The 15,364-nt window shown below is 43.1% G+C and overlaps 1 protein-coding gene across 8 annotated transcripts in view; it reads right to left on the bottom strand.

The window, feature by feature from the left end:
- Positions 1-15,364, bottom strand: part of DLG5 (discs large MAGUK scaffold protein 5) — a 134,903-nt gene that overhangs the window by 50,505 nt on the left and 69,034 nt on the right. The gene's annotated exons all lie outside the window — the stretch shown is intronic.

The raw sequence follows: 15,364 nt of genomic DNA, 5'->3' as shown, positions 1-15,364 counted from the left end.
GCCCTTGGGCTGAGGGCTCACATCTCCTGAGACTCCACCCCGCCCAATGACACGACTGAGCCAGAAAGCCTTGCTTAACCGTTCCAGGTCCAACAGTCCGGGAATCACCTGGCTCACCCAACATGGAACCTGAGTTATCAGAAGATCTTTGCAGCCCAGAGAACCAGAACCTGGACCTACTGAATATTCCCTGTGGAGGGACGGTGAGCCCTCAATAAATACAATTAACAGGAAAGAGCTAATTCAAATGTCAGAATCTTGTAGAGACAAGGAAAGTGAGTTCATTCCTCTGAGACATTAGCTCCTAGGACTATAGATTAATGGGGAAAAAGGGAATCTCAGAAATCAGCTCATTCAGGGCTTTTAGTCTTTTTCCTTTTCTTTTTTCTTTTTTTTTTAAAAGCAAAACTCTTTCCCTCAAAGGAAATCTTACGTGGACACCAAACTACAAAACTCACTTTAAAAAGTGGTACACAGGTTCCACGGGCGGTTAAAATCTTCACCATTTTTAAAAAATGCGTCACTGTTGCAGATCAGGACTGCATGCTGGGAAATAGTCAGAAAACCACTGACTTAGCCTCATTCGATCATTTAAAGTCTTCTTAAAGACACAATGCAATATCTTCCAAACATACAGCAAAGCACAGCAAATAAGGTAACAGAATTTTAAGTACCCACCACTTAGCTCTCATCTTAAGGACTGGTTAAAGGACTCCCCATGGATACCAAAATCCATGAATGCTCACATCCCTCATATAACATGGTGTAGTATTTACATACGAACTACGCACATTCTCCCTATACTTTAAATCATCTCTAGATTACTTATAATACCCAACACAACAATAACGCTATGTAAATAGCTGTCAGCAAGGCAAATTCAAGGTTTGCTCTTTCAAACTTTCTGGAATTTTTTTTTTCCCCCAATCCCTGGTTGGTTGAATCCTCAGATGTGCAACTCATGGACATAGAGGACCGACTCTACCTTGTCACATGTCTCAAATTGCTTTCCAAAGATATAAAATAGTACAGGTGCTTAGCCAAAGCCCCCAATACACCCTCCTCTTATCTAGTACCCCTCTCTTCCCCTCCAGAATTGCTCTCCTAAATTTGCTGTCAACCATCACCATGCACAATATTTTACTTACACTACTTCTGTACTCATGAAAATTCCTAATGGTGTTACATGTGCTTCCTTCTAGTCAATGCTGCTTTTGAGGTTTAGTCAGTGGTGCAGGTAGTGTTTCACTGTAGGAGTACATCACACATTTTTTTTTTAGATTAAAAAAAAATTTTATTGAAATATATTTGATTTACAATGTTGTGTTAGTTTCAGGTGTGCAGCAAAGTGATTCAGTTTTATATATATATATATATATATATATATATATATATATACTTAGATTCTTTCCCATTATAGGTTATTATAAAATATTGAGTATAGTTCCCTGTGCTATACAGTAGATCCTTGTTGATTATCTATTTTGTATTGTGGATAGATCTTTTTAAATTGAAATATAGTTGATTTACAACATTCTGTTAATTTCTGCTGTACAACAGAGTGATTCAGCTATACATATATATTCTTTTTTATATTGTTTTCCTTTATGGTTTATCACAGGATATTGAACATAGTTCCCTGTGCTATACAGTAGGACCTTGTTGTTTATCCATTCTATATATAATAGTTTGCATCTGCTAGTCCCAAACTCCCAATCCACCCCTCCCACACCCCCCTCCCCCTTAGCAACCACAAGTCTGTTCTCTATGCCTGCATCACACATTCTCATTCTGGTGGATGGATATTTAACATCGTCTCCATTTTTTTTTTTTTTTGCTGTTATAAATGATACTCTTGTGAACCATGTACACGTCTCCTCTCCCACACCGGTGAGATTCTCCTCTAGGGTGGACACCTTGAAGTAGAGCTAAGGATCAGAATACGGACATTTCCCCGCTGATGGGACGACAGCAAATTGCTCTCCAGGGTGGCTCTCCCAATTTATGTCTCACCACCTGTGGGCAGGAGTTCTGAAAGTTACTGTTGTCAACACATCCTCACCAAGGTTTCATATGGTCAGGTTTTTCGTTTAGTTTTTACTTGTGATAAAATACACATAACACAAAACTGTCTTAGCTTTCTTTAACCTTTGAAGTATACATTTCTGTAGCGTTACGTATATTCACGTTGTTGTGCAACCAACCTCTAGAACTTTTTCACCTTGCAAAACTGAAAACTCTGTCCCCACTAAACAATTAGCTGTTCCCTCTCCCCCAGCCCCTGGCAGCCAGCCTCCTACTTTGTTTTCTATGAATCCAACTACTCTAGAGGTGTATATAAATAGAATCATATAAATGGAATCCTACAGTACTTATCTTTTTGTGACTGACTGACTTCATTTAGCATAATGTCCTCAAGGTTCATCCAGGCTGCAGTATGTGACAGAATTTCCTTCCTTTTTAAAGATGAAAAATATTCCATTGTATATATGTACTGCATTTTGCTTATCCATTCATTCGTCAAAGGATACTTGGGATGTTTCCACCTCTTGGCTATCGTGAAACCATCAGATTTCTTTTTTAAGTACTGCCAATCTCATGGACAAAAAATAAGATCTCTTTTTTAAAAACTTCCTTTCCTGATTACTAGAAAGACAGAGCAACTCTCCTTATGTTTATTGACTATACACACTTTCTCTTCTATGAATTGCCTGTCCATATCCTTTACTTTCCTTTCCTCCTTCCTTGCCACCTGCCCCTCCCTCCCCCCTCCCCCTTCCTCTCCCTTCCTTTCTTTCTGCAGGACTTATTTTTAAATTCCAGGTACCGATCCTTTTCCAGTTATATTCATTACAAATATCTTTTCCCAATATGTGGCTTTTTAATTTTCTTGATTGCCCTTTGTTACTAAAATTTCACGTTTTAATGTGGTAAAATCTATCAATCATTTCCTTTATGGTTTGTGGTTTGGTTGTTTTACTTAAGAAATTCTTTCCTTCCTACCTTGAGATCATTAGGATACCCTCTCTCATTAGTTTTTCTAAAAAGTGTTAGTTTTACTTTTCACATTTAAATCTTTATTTATTTAAACTACTGGAATATATTTTTGTATATGCTGCAAGATAGAGATATAACATTATTCTTTTCCATAAATTACTAGACAAACGAAAACTGGGTCCCCAAGTGCAGGACAAACTGAGGACCCCTGAATTTGTCCAGGTGCAGACAATGAGGGTTGGAGGACAGCAAGGACATCAGCTGACATAGTGCCCACTACTGAGAGGTGAGAAGGGCATCCCACAAGGACGTGCCCACACATGACCAGGACACACAGCGCCAGGGGAGAGCTCTCCTGCCTTCAGGGTCACATCTGGAAAAGAACCAGCTTCTAGACCAGACTGCCCTGTCTTGTGGGCAGTACCTCAAACATTCCAATTAAAAATCACTCCAAATGTTTTATTCTCTAAACATCTCCTAGCCAGGTAAGAAGCCCAAGGCTCCAAAAGAGCCCCGTGTGGTTTACTACGTAACAAAAGCACTGCTGCCATTCCCAGAGTTTCCCACAAGGTGGCAGGCCTGAGTAGACAGCCAAATGCGCTTCCACAGTTGTCCAGCCTTCCAAGCTTCATTCAAGAAACAAACTAGCTCTGGGACTTCCCTGGTGGTCCAGGGGTTAAGACTCCATTAACTGGACTTACTGTGGTGATCATTTCGCAATGTATACAAATATCAAATCGTAATATAGTACACCTGAAACTAATACAATGTTACATGTCAGTTATACTTCAATTTTTTTAAAAAAAATTAATAAATAAAATATAAATTAAATATCACCCCACATATTAATAAAATAAAACCTAATTTTAAAGACTGCCTTGAAACAATGCAAAGAAAAACCCTGTTCTGGGCACTGGCCCAGCAGAGCCCACCTGCACTGGTACACAACAGAATCTGGAGTCAACACCGCGGTTTGGCCTCTCTTCACCAAGAAGTAGCCCCCAAATGCCCCAACGGTGAGGTGTGCTTGGATGGGGTCTGTATGACAATCCAGAGGCAACTGAGGGCAGAGTGAATCTGCTGCCAGGATGGATCACAATTTTCTGGTGAGACAGGGTCAATCAGAGAAAATCCCAGAACAAACCCAGAACCAAAATCAGAAAGGTTGGGATCCTTTCTTTTTTTTTTTTTTTTTTTTGTGGTGCGCGGGCCTCTCACTGTTGTGGCCTCTCCCGTTGCGGAGCACAGGCTCCAGACGCGCAGGCTCAGCGGCCATGGCTCACGGGCCCAGCCGCTCCGCGGCATGTGGGATCTTCCTGGACCGGGACTCGAACCCGTGTCCCCTGCATCAGCAGACGGATTCTCAACCACTGCGCCACCAGGGAAGCCCTGGGATCCTTTCTGATGCCCCACCCAGCCCTGCTAACTCAGTAGGATCCGGGACCAGAAGAGACGACCCTGGGGAGATCAGACTGATACCCTGTGCTGTCTCAGCTGCCCATTCCACAGGTGAAAGCTCCACATGAGAAGGCCTTGCTTATTATGAGCTATCCATTTTCCTCAACTCCTAACCTCTCATCCTAGCCCTGGAGTCTCAAGAACAGGCTCTTTCCCATACGACAGCACCCGGATATTCAGAGGCTCATGGGGCCCCTAACACTTCTCAGCTTTTCTCTACAAGCAGGGCAGAGAATCATGCCTGTGCTAGTGTAATCCAAAGCCTCTGAAGAAATTTGGGAAAACCACAGTCACAGTTAACTCCAGAGGATTTGAAAAACTATCTTAATCAGTCTAGAATTTTTCCTTTTTACTGTTATAAGATTATGTTCTTGGTAGACAGTTAGGCACACACACACTAACAGTCAAATGTTTAGCTTCCCAGCTAAGGCTAACAGTAGTCTGAGAGACAGAATATTTAAATCTGGCTCGGGATTCTAAAATGAAAAAGGTGATAAACTTCTCCGCTCATGCAGGCAGCAGTATTTAGAGATGACTCTCCTCCGGCCTGTGAGGAGGGGGTGAAAGTGACCCAGGGGAGGCACAAACCCAGGGTCTGGTCCCATCCACACACCAAGACAGCCACAGCCTGAGCTGCTCCCCTCAAGGAGGCCAAGAACAGAGCCGTCCTTATATCCTGCTCAACACTGGTGAGAAACACTCTGGGCTTCTCTGAGAGCCAAGCTCTTTGAAGACTAAGAAATCCCTTTCTTGGGTTATCTGAGAAAAGAAGTTAACTTTCATGAATCACCAAAGAAAAATGTATATTTAAAGACAGGTGACAGGGCCAGAAGGAGGAGAGGGAACTTTCCTGGAGCCTTAAGTTTACCAAATAAATTGGCAGAACCTATTTTTTTTAAAAAAGAAAAGCACTGCTTTGAACCTGGCAATTGTACCTTTTACGAATCAAACTTCAGAAAAACATGCACAAAGGAACATAAAGACATATTTAAGGGTGCCCATCAAAAAATAATTTGTAATGGGAAAAAGTGCAGACTACCAAGATTCCCAACACACAAAGAATGGGGTTAATAAATTACTGACAACTAAACTATGAAATATCTTGTTGTAGGCTCCAAATTTACAGAAAATACAAGGTGACCCATGATATACTGCACAGTTAAAAAAAAAAAAAAAAAGGCAGGTGGCAGAAAATAAAAAACAAAACTTTGTGTGTTAAGTATGACATACCAAATGTCCACAAGGAACTATCCCAAGTGGTGCAGAGAGGTCAGTCACCTCCAGGGAGTGACACCAGGGCTGAGGTGGGGGTGGGTGACTTCACTGTTGTTGAAGATTTTTGTTTTTTAACCAAAGAATATCCATTATTGTAAAGAAAGGAGATGCAAAACTACCCGCTACATTGCTCCCCCACCAAGGTTTGGCCATCTCCGCCCCGGAACACTTGGGCATCCAGATGGTGCATTCTGACTGCGGTCCCGTGGAGATGGAACTGCCATACCACGCTCCCCCCGGCCACACACACACAGGCACGCACGCACACATGCAAATGCATGAGAAAAACCACCTGTCTGCTGCTCTCGAGGGAGAGGTCCCAGGCCCCAGGCCCACAGTGCCCTCCCACATAGCTGCCTCATTTCCTCCGAGATAAATCATGTAGAAGGCTGGGAGCCCACAAATCCCTCAAGCAAACATGCAAGTCAAACAGAACCACTTACCCCCGCAAGGGCCTCTTCAACTTAACAAGGCGTGGGAGGAACCAGGCAACAAAACCGGCCTTGTCCAGTGAGGTCAACCTTTGGCCCCAGGGCCTGAAGGGAGGAGACCTGTGGCCACCCCCATGTGCCCTGCTTTCTCGGCTGTTGGCCTACCCAAGACCTGAGCTTTTCATAGCCCAGCACCCGTCCCAGACCTGGTGAAAATGCTAAGGCACTGGCTGGGGAGAGCAGGTGGCCTGGCAGCTCAGACACACCCCTCACCCTCACCGGAGGCACTGGGTGGGCCCTTCTCTCCTGGGGGGGGGGGTCCTCAGGTGGCCCCCAGGCCACTTGCTAAGGGGCACCGGTCCAGCTGAAGAGAACCGGGGAAAGTCACTGACCACTGTAATCAACTGCCCCCCTCCAAAGCTCACCGCTATAGGAAAACGAGAAGAGGAGTAAGATGGAAGTATCAGGGAGAAAGCCTTCCCAGGTCACTTGTAGGGGGACAGGAAGCAGGGGACAGGAGGCGATCATCTTGGCCTAGATGCGTGTACAAGCTGTTTGGGTCCTGAGGGAAGTCAGAGAATGGGCGGCAATAAAACATCATGCCTCAAGAGGGCAGGTTTTTGGTTTTTTTATGACAAAGTGGTAACTGGAGTCTTTTATTTTGAGATATAAATCACATACCATATAATTCACCCTTTAAAGTGCACAATTCGGGCTTCCCTGGTGGCGCAGTGGTTGAGAGTCCGCCTGCCGATGCAGGGGACGCGGGTTCGTGCCCTGGTCCGGGAAGATCCCACGTGCCGCGGAGCGGCTGGGCCTGTGAGCCATGGCCGCTGAGCCTGTGCGTCCGGAGCCTGTGCTCCGCAACGGGAGAGGCCACAGCAGTGAGAGGCCCGCATACCGCAAAAAAAAAAATAAATAAAAAAATAAAAAAATAAAAAATAAAGTGCACAATTCAATGGTTTTTGGAATATTCACAAGGTCGTGAATCCACAAAGTTGTGCAGCAACTGCCACTGTCTAACTGCAGAACATTTCCACCACCCCCAGAAGAAAATGCGGGTGCAGTACTTTCTCCTTGGTGCCTCACTTCATCCTTCAAGCAATGATCCCAGAGCACCGCCCCCACCCCGCCCCCTCCAGGGCTGGAAGGTTAAAGGACAGAGGAGAGGGAGGTGGAGAGTGTGAGTTGCTCCTCTGAGATGGTGCAGCAGGTAGGCAGCGGACGCCCCTGCTGTGCTGCGGGGCTTTCTGCCCCTGCTGCCCTGGTCTGCACTCACCTCCCCTTCCAGGAACCTTCCTGTTACCACCGCTGGGCCAGGCTTACCCACGCCCACCACCAGACTACCCCCACACAACCAAGCCCCCTAACCAGAGGGCTCGTGGATAAGACGCCAGGTGTCTCCAAGTATATCCAGCTTAGCGGCCTGCACGGAGCCTGGACTGTGTACTCCGCAAAAGGCTTCAACAAACATGAGAGAAACAAAATAAGGCACAGAAACAAATTTTTCAATAGAACATAGTTTATAATGGGAAAATACTGAAACTAGTCCAAAGGTCAGTCAATAGGAGACTGGTTAAATCAATGATGATGCTCCTATGTAACTCAATACCCTGCAGCAGTTAGAAACAAGGAAGTCTCGAGAATCTGTACTGAAATAGAAAGACGCATGTGACATATTCAGCAAAAATACAATGTTAGCAACAAAAGGAACAGTGCAATTCCATTTTCTCAAATACGTTAACAAGATATAAAGGGTTCTATGTGTACAGATATAAATCTCAAACTTTTCAAAGTGACATAGCTATGGTTAGTTATTTCCGTGGAGCGAGACTACAAGAGGAATTCTTTTATTTTTTAAATGTCTGTATTGTTTGATTCTTTTATTGTGTTACAAAATGCATATTTTTTTGAATTTTTGAATTTTATTTTATTTATTTTTTTATACAGCAGGTTCTTATTAGTCATCCATTTTATAAACATCAGTGTATACATGTCGAACCCAATCGCCCAATTCATCACACCCCCACCCCCATCTGCTGTCGCTTTCCCCCCTTGGTGTCCATACATTTGTTCTCTACATCTGTGTCTCAATTTCTGCCAAACACTGTGATGAACCGGTTCATCTGTACCATTTTTCTAGGTTCCACATATATGCGTTAATAGACGATATTTGTTTTTCTCTTTCTGACTTACTTTACTCTGTATGACAGTCTCTAGATCCATCCACATCTCTACAAATGACCCAATTTCGTTCCTTTTTATGGCTGAGTAATATTCCATTGTATACATGTACCACATCTTCTTTATCCATTCATCTGTCGATGGGCATTTAGGTTGCTTCCATGACCTGGCTATTGTAAACAGTGCTTCAATGAACACTGGGGTGCACGTGTCTTTTTGAATTATGGCTTTCTCTGGGTATATGCCCAGTAGTGGGATTGCTGGGTCATATAGAAATTCTATTTTTAGTTTTTTAAGGAACCTCCTTACTGTTCTCCACATTCCCACCAATAGTGTGCGAGAGGGTTGCCTTTTCTCCACACCCTCTCCAGCATTTGTTGTTTGTAGATTTTTTCATGATGGCCATTCTGACCACTGTGAGGTAATACCTCATTGTAGTTTTGATTCTCTAATAATTAGTGATGTTGAGCAGCTTTTCATGTGCTTCTTGGCCATCTGTATGTCTTCTTCGGTGAAATGTCTATTTAGGTCTTCTGCCCATTTTTGGATTGGGCTGTTTGTTTTGTTAATATTGAGCTGCATGAGCTGTTTATATATATTTTGGAGATTAATCCCTTGTCCGTTGATTCATTTGCAAATAGTTCCCCCCATTCTGAGGGGTGTCTTTTCATCTTGTTTATGGTCTCCTTCGCTGTGCAAAACCTTTTAAGTTTCATTTGGTCCCATTTGTTTATTTTTGTTGTTATTTCCATTACTCTAAGAGGTGGATCAAAAAAGATCTTGCTGTGATTTATGTCAAAGCGGTTCTTCCTATGTTTTCCTCTAAGAGTTTTATAGTGTCCAGTCTTACATTTAGGTCTCTAATCCATTTTGAGTTTATTTCTGTGTATGGTGCTAGGGAGTGTTATAATTCCATTCTTTTACATATAGCTGTCCAGTTTTCCCAGCACCACTTACTGAAGAGGCTGTCTTTTCTCCATTGTATATCCTTGCCTCCTCTGTAATAGATTAGTTGACCATAGGTGTGTGGGTTTACCTCTGGGCTTTGTATCCTGTTCCATTGATCTATATTTCTGTTTTTGTGCCAGTACCATATCGTCTTGATTACTGTAGCTTTGTAGTATAGTCTGAAGTCAGGGAGTCTGATTCCTCCCGCTCCACTTTTTTCCCTCAAGAATGCTTTGGCTATTCGGGGTCTTTTGGGTCTCCATACAAATTTTAAGATTTTTTGGTTCTAGTTCTGTCAAAAATGCCATTGGTAATTTGATAGGGATTGGACTGAATCTGTAGATTGCTTTGGGTAGGATAGTCATTTTCACAATATTGATCCTTCCAATCCAAGAACACGGTGTATCTCTCCATCTGTTGGTATCATCTTTAATTTCTTTCATCAGTGTCTCACAGTTTTCTGCATAAAGGTCTTTTGCCTCCCTAAGTAGGTTTATTCCTAGGCATTTTATTCTTTTTGTTGCAATGGTAAATGGGAGTGTTTCCTTAATTTTGCTTTCAGATTTTTCATCATTTAGTATACAGGAATGCAAGAGATTTCTGTGCATTAATTTTGTATCCTGCAACTTATCAAATTCATTGATTAGCTCTTAGTAGTTTTCTGGTGGCATCTTTAGGATTCTGTATGTATAGTATCATGTCATCTGCAAACAGTGACAGTTTTATTTCTTCTTTTCCCATTTGTATTCCTTTTATTTCTTTTTCTTCTTCTCTGAGTGCTGTGGCTAGGACTTACAAAACTATGTTGAAAAACAGTGGCGAGAGTGGACATCCTTTTCTTGTTCCTGATCTTAGAGGAAATGCTTTCAGTTTTTCACCACTGAGGACGATGTTGGCTGTGGATTTGTCATATATGGCCTTTATTATGTTGAGGTAGGTTCCCTCTGTGCCCACTTTCTGGAGAGTTTTTATCATAAAATGGGTGTTGAATTTTGTCAAAAGCTTTTTCTCCATCTATTGAGATGATCATATGGTTCTTATCCTTCAATTTGTTCATATGGCGTATCACATTGATTGATTTGCGTATACTGAAGAATCCTTGCATCCCTGGGGTAAACACCACTTGATCATGGTGTATGATCCTTCCAATGTGTTGCAGGATGCTGTTTGCTAGTAGTTTGTTGAGGATTTTTGCATCTATAATTCATCAGTGATATTGGTCTGTAATTTCTTTTTTTGTAGTATCTTTGTCTGGTTTTGGTATCAGGGTGATAGTGGCCTCACAGAATGAGTTTGGAAGTGTTCCTTCCTCTGCAATTCTTTGGAAGACTGAGAAGGATGGGTGTTAGCTCTTCTCTAAATGTTTGATAGAATTCATCTGTGAAGCCATCTGGTCCTGGACTTTTGTTTGTTGGAAAACTTTTAATCACAGTTTCAATTTCATTACTTGTGATTGGTCTGTTCATATTTTCTATTTCTTCCTTGTTCAGTTATGGAAGGTTATACCTTTCTAAGAATTTGTCCATTTCTTCCAGGTTGTCCATTCTATTGGCATAGAGTTGCTTGTAGTAGTCTCCTAGGATGCTTTGTATTTCTGCAGTGTCTGTTATAATTTCTCCTTTTTCATTTTTAATTTTATTGATTTGAGACCTCTCCCTCTGTTTCTTGATGAGTCTGGCTAATGGTTTATCAATTTTGTTTACCTTCTCAAAGAACCAGCTTTGGGCTTCCCTGGTGGCGCAGTGGTTGAGAATCCGCCTGCCGATGCAGGAGACACGGGTTCGTGGCCTGGTCCGGGAAGATCCCACATGCCGCGGAGCAACTAAGCCCGTGAGCCATGGCCGCTAGGCCTGCGCGTCCGGAGCCTGTGCTCCGCAACGGGAGAGGCCACAACAGTGAGAGGCCCGCATACCGCAAAAAAAAAAAAAAAAAAAAAGAACCAGCTTTTAGTTTTATTGATCTTTGCTACTGTTTTGTTTGTTTCTGTTTCATTTATTTCTGCTCTGATCTTTATGATTTCTTTCCTCCTGCTAACTTTGGGTTTTGTTTGTTCTTCTTTCTCTAGTTCCTTTAGGTGTAAGGTTAGGTCGTTTATTTGAGACTTTTGTTGTTTCTTGAGGTAGCCTTGTATAGCTATAAACTTCCCTCTTAGAACTGGTTTTGCTGCATCCCATAGGTTTTGGATCATTGTGTTTTCATTGTCATTTGCCTCTAAGTTTTTTGTTTGTTTGTTTTTGTTTTTGTGGTACGCGGGCCTCTCCCGTTGCGGAGCACAGGTTCTGGATGCACAGGCCCAGGGGCCATGGCTCACGGGCCCAGCCGTTCCACGGCACGTGGGATCCTCCTGGACTGGGGCACGAACCCACATCCCCTGCATCGGCAGGCGGACTCTCAACCACTGCACCACCAGGGAAGCCCTCTAAGTATTTTTTGATTTCCTCTTTGATTTCTTCTTCTAGTGATCTATTGGTTATTTAGTAATGTATTGTTTAGCCTCCATGTGTTTGTGTTTCTTTAAGGTTTTTTTCCCCTGTAATTCATTTCTAATCTCATAGCATTGTGATCAGAAAAGATGCCTGATATGATTTCAATTTTCCTAAATTTACTCAGGCTTGATTTGTGACAGAAGATGTGATATATCCTGGAGAATGTTCTGTGTGCACTTGAGAAGAAAGTGTAATCTGCTGTTTTTGGAGGGAATGTCCTATAAATATCAATTAAATCTATCTGGTCTACTGTGTCATTTAAAGCTTGTGTTTCCTTATTAATTTTCTGTTTGGATGATCTGTCCACGTCTCCCACTATTATTGCATTACTGTCCATTTCCTCTCTTATAGCTGTTAGCTCTTGCCTTATGTATTGAGGGGCTCCTATGTTGGGTGCATATATACTTATAATTGTTATATCTTCTTCTTGGATTGATCCCTTGATCATTATTGTAGTGTCCTTCCTTGTCTCTTGTAACATTCTTCATTTTAAAGTCTATTTTATCTGATATGAGTATTGCTACTCCAGCTTTCTTTTGATTTCCATTTGCATGGAATATCTTTTTCCATCCCCTCACTTTCAGTCCGTATGTGTCCCTAGGTCTGAAGTGGGTCTCTTGTAGACAGCATATATACGGGTCTTGTTTTTGTATCCATTCAGCAAGCCTGTGTCTTTTGGTGGGAGCATTTAATCCATTCACGTTTAAGGTAATTAGCGATATGTTATGTTCCTATGACCATTTTCTTAATTGTTTTGGGTTTGTTTTTGTAGGTCCTTTTCTTCTCTTGTGTTTCCCACTTAGAGAAGTTCCTTTAGCATTTGTTGTAGAGCTGGCCTGGTGGTGCTGAATTCTCTTAGCTTTTGCTTGTCTGTAAAGCTTTTGATTTCTCCATCGAATCTGAATGAGATCCTTGCCAGGTAGAGTAATCTTGGTTGTAGGTTCTTCCCTTTCATCACTTTAAGTATATCATGCCACTCCCTTCTGGCTTATAGAGTTTCTGCTGAAAAATCAGCTGTTAACCTTATAGGAGTTCCCTTGTATGTTATTTGTTGTTGCTCCCTGCTTCTTTCAATAATTTTTCTTTGTCTTCAATTTTTGCCAATTTGATTACTATGTGTCTTGGCGTGTTTCTCCTTGGGTTTATCCTGTATGGGACTCACTGTGCTTCCTGGACTTGGGTGGCTATTTCCTTTCCCATGTTAGGGAAGTTTTTGACTATAATCTCTTCAAATATTTTCTTGGGTCCTTTCTCTCTCTCTTCTCCTGCTGGGACCACTGTAATGCGAATTTTGGTGTGTTTAATGTTGTCCCAGAGGTCTCTTAGGCTGTCTTCATTTCTCTTCATTCTTTTTTCTTTATTCCGTTCCGCAGTAGTGAATTCCAGCATTCTGTCTTCCAGGTCACTTATGCGATCTTCTGCCTCAGTTATTCTGCTACTGATTCCTTCTAGTGTAGTTTTCATTTCGGTTATTGTATTGTTCACCTCTGTTTGTTTGTTCTTTAATTCTTCCAGGTGTTTGCTCTTTAATTCTTCTAGGTCTTTGTTAAACATTTCTTGCATCTTCTCGATCTTTGCCTACGTTCTTTTCCAAGGTCCTGGATCATCTTCACTATCATTATTCTGAATTCTTTTTCTGGAAGGTAGCCTGTCTCCATCCACTTCATTCAGTTGTTTTTCTGGGGTTTTATCGTGTTCCTTCATCTGGTACATAGCCCTCTGCCTTTTCATCTTGTCTATCTCTCTGTGAATGTGGTTTTTATTCCACAGGCTGCAGGATTGTAGCTCCTCTTGCTTCTGCTGTCTGCCCTCTGGTGGATGAGGCTATCTAAAAGGCTTGATGAGAGGGACTGGTGGTGGGTAGAGCTGGGTGTGGCTCTGGTGGACAGAGCTCAGTAAAACTTTAATCCGCTTGACTGCTGATGGGTGGGGCTGGGTTCCCTCCCTGCTGGTTGTTTGGCCTAAGGCAACCCAACACTGGAGCCTACCTGGGCTCTTTGGTGGGGCTAATGGCAGGCTCTGGGAGGGCTCAGGCCAAGGAGAACTTCCCAGAAGTTCTGCTGCCAGTGTCCCTGTCCTCATGATGAGACAGAGCCACTCCCCGCCTCTGCAGGAGACCCTCCAACACTAGCAAGTAGGTCTGGTTCAGTCTCCCCTGGGGTCACTGCTCCTTCCCCTGGGTCCCGATGCGCACACTACTTTGTGTGTGCCCTCCAAGAGTGGAGTCTCTGTTTCCCCCAGTCCTGTCGAAGTCCTGCCATCAAATCCTGCTAGCCTTCAAAGTCTGATTCTCTAGGAATTCCTCCTCCCGTTACCAGACCCACAGGTTCGGAAGCCTGACGTGGGGCTCAGAACCATCACTCCAGTGGGTGGACTTCTGTGCTATAAGTGTTCTCCAGTTTGTGAGTCACCCACCCAGCAGTTACGGGATTTGATTTTATTGTGACTGCGCCCCTCCTACAGTCTCATTGTGGCTTCTCCTTTGTCTTTGGATGTGGGGTATCTTTTTTGGTGAGTTCCAGTGTCTTCCTGCCGATGACTATTCAGCAGTTAGTTATGATTCTGCTGTTCTCGCAAGAGGGTGTGAGAGCATGTCCTTCTACTCCACCGTCTTCACAAAATGCATATTAATTTTGCAATTTAAAAAATAGTATAAAAACATGAAGAAAGCACTGCCCTTCCCCTTTTTGAACTATTTAACCTTACAGCCATTTGGTAAGGCAGAGTAGGGCAGGAGGCTCCATTGGTCAAGGGTTGCCCTAGAGTGGCCATCGGAGCCTGCATGGGATGCGGAGGGGCCCTGCATAGGCACATGGGGGTCCCACGGCGGGTCAGAAGTGGGGACGGCGTGGGAGGGAGGTGGCAGAGGGGAAGTCAGGCAGGTACTCCCGGGAGACTGACCAAGTAAAGAGATTAAGAATCATCAGAACCAGGTTTCTCGCTACTAGGAAATGGAGTTACAAAAATGGAAACGAAGAAAACAAGAATGAGCCCTGTTATATTGTAGTACTGGACTGGAACTGGAAATGTCACTGTGAATTCATGGTTTCCAATATACATATTACATATTGAAGGTATAAATAGGAAGAGGGAGAGAGACACCTGGAAATAGGTATGAGTGTGTGTGGTGGCGGGGGGCTGGGGGGCGGTGTGGTGGTGGTGTACTCAGATATTCCTTATTCTGTCCACTGAGAGGGCCTGGAGCCATTACACCTCAGGAGCAATGAGTACATCAAGTACACCCAGCACTCAGATCATGCTTCTAAATAACATTTTCCACTAAAGGGAATGAGGACTCCTAGGAGAAATGTTTGATTTCCAGGACTAGGGCAGGGAAATTAGAAAATGAACCTGGAACATCTTCTTGTGCCAGAAATCAAGAAAGTGCTCAAAGCATGAGGGGACATGTCAAAAAGACAGACAAGCAAGCTTGAAGGGGCTCCCCGTGGCCACAGTGGTATACAACTCACTGAGTAAAACAGGAAACCATGAGTGTGTGTGTAGGTATGGGGGTGTAGAAAGGGAAAACAAGTATCACTACAGTGGAGAAGAAGCCTAGAGACACCACCTTAGTCAAATGATCAA

This window comes from Kogia breviceps, chromosome 2 (genome assembly GCF_026419965.1).
Source record: "Kogia breviceps isolate mKogBre1 chromosome 2, mKogBre1 haplotype 1, whole genome shotgun sequence".
Lineage (NCBI taxonomy): Eukaryota > Metazoa > Chordata > Mammalia > Artiodactyla > Physeteridae > Kogia > Kogia breviceps.
This window is presented reverse-complemented; position numbering and strand designations above follow the sequence as displayed.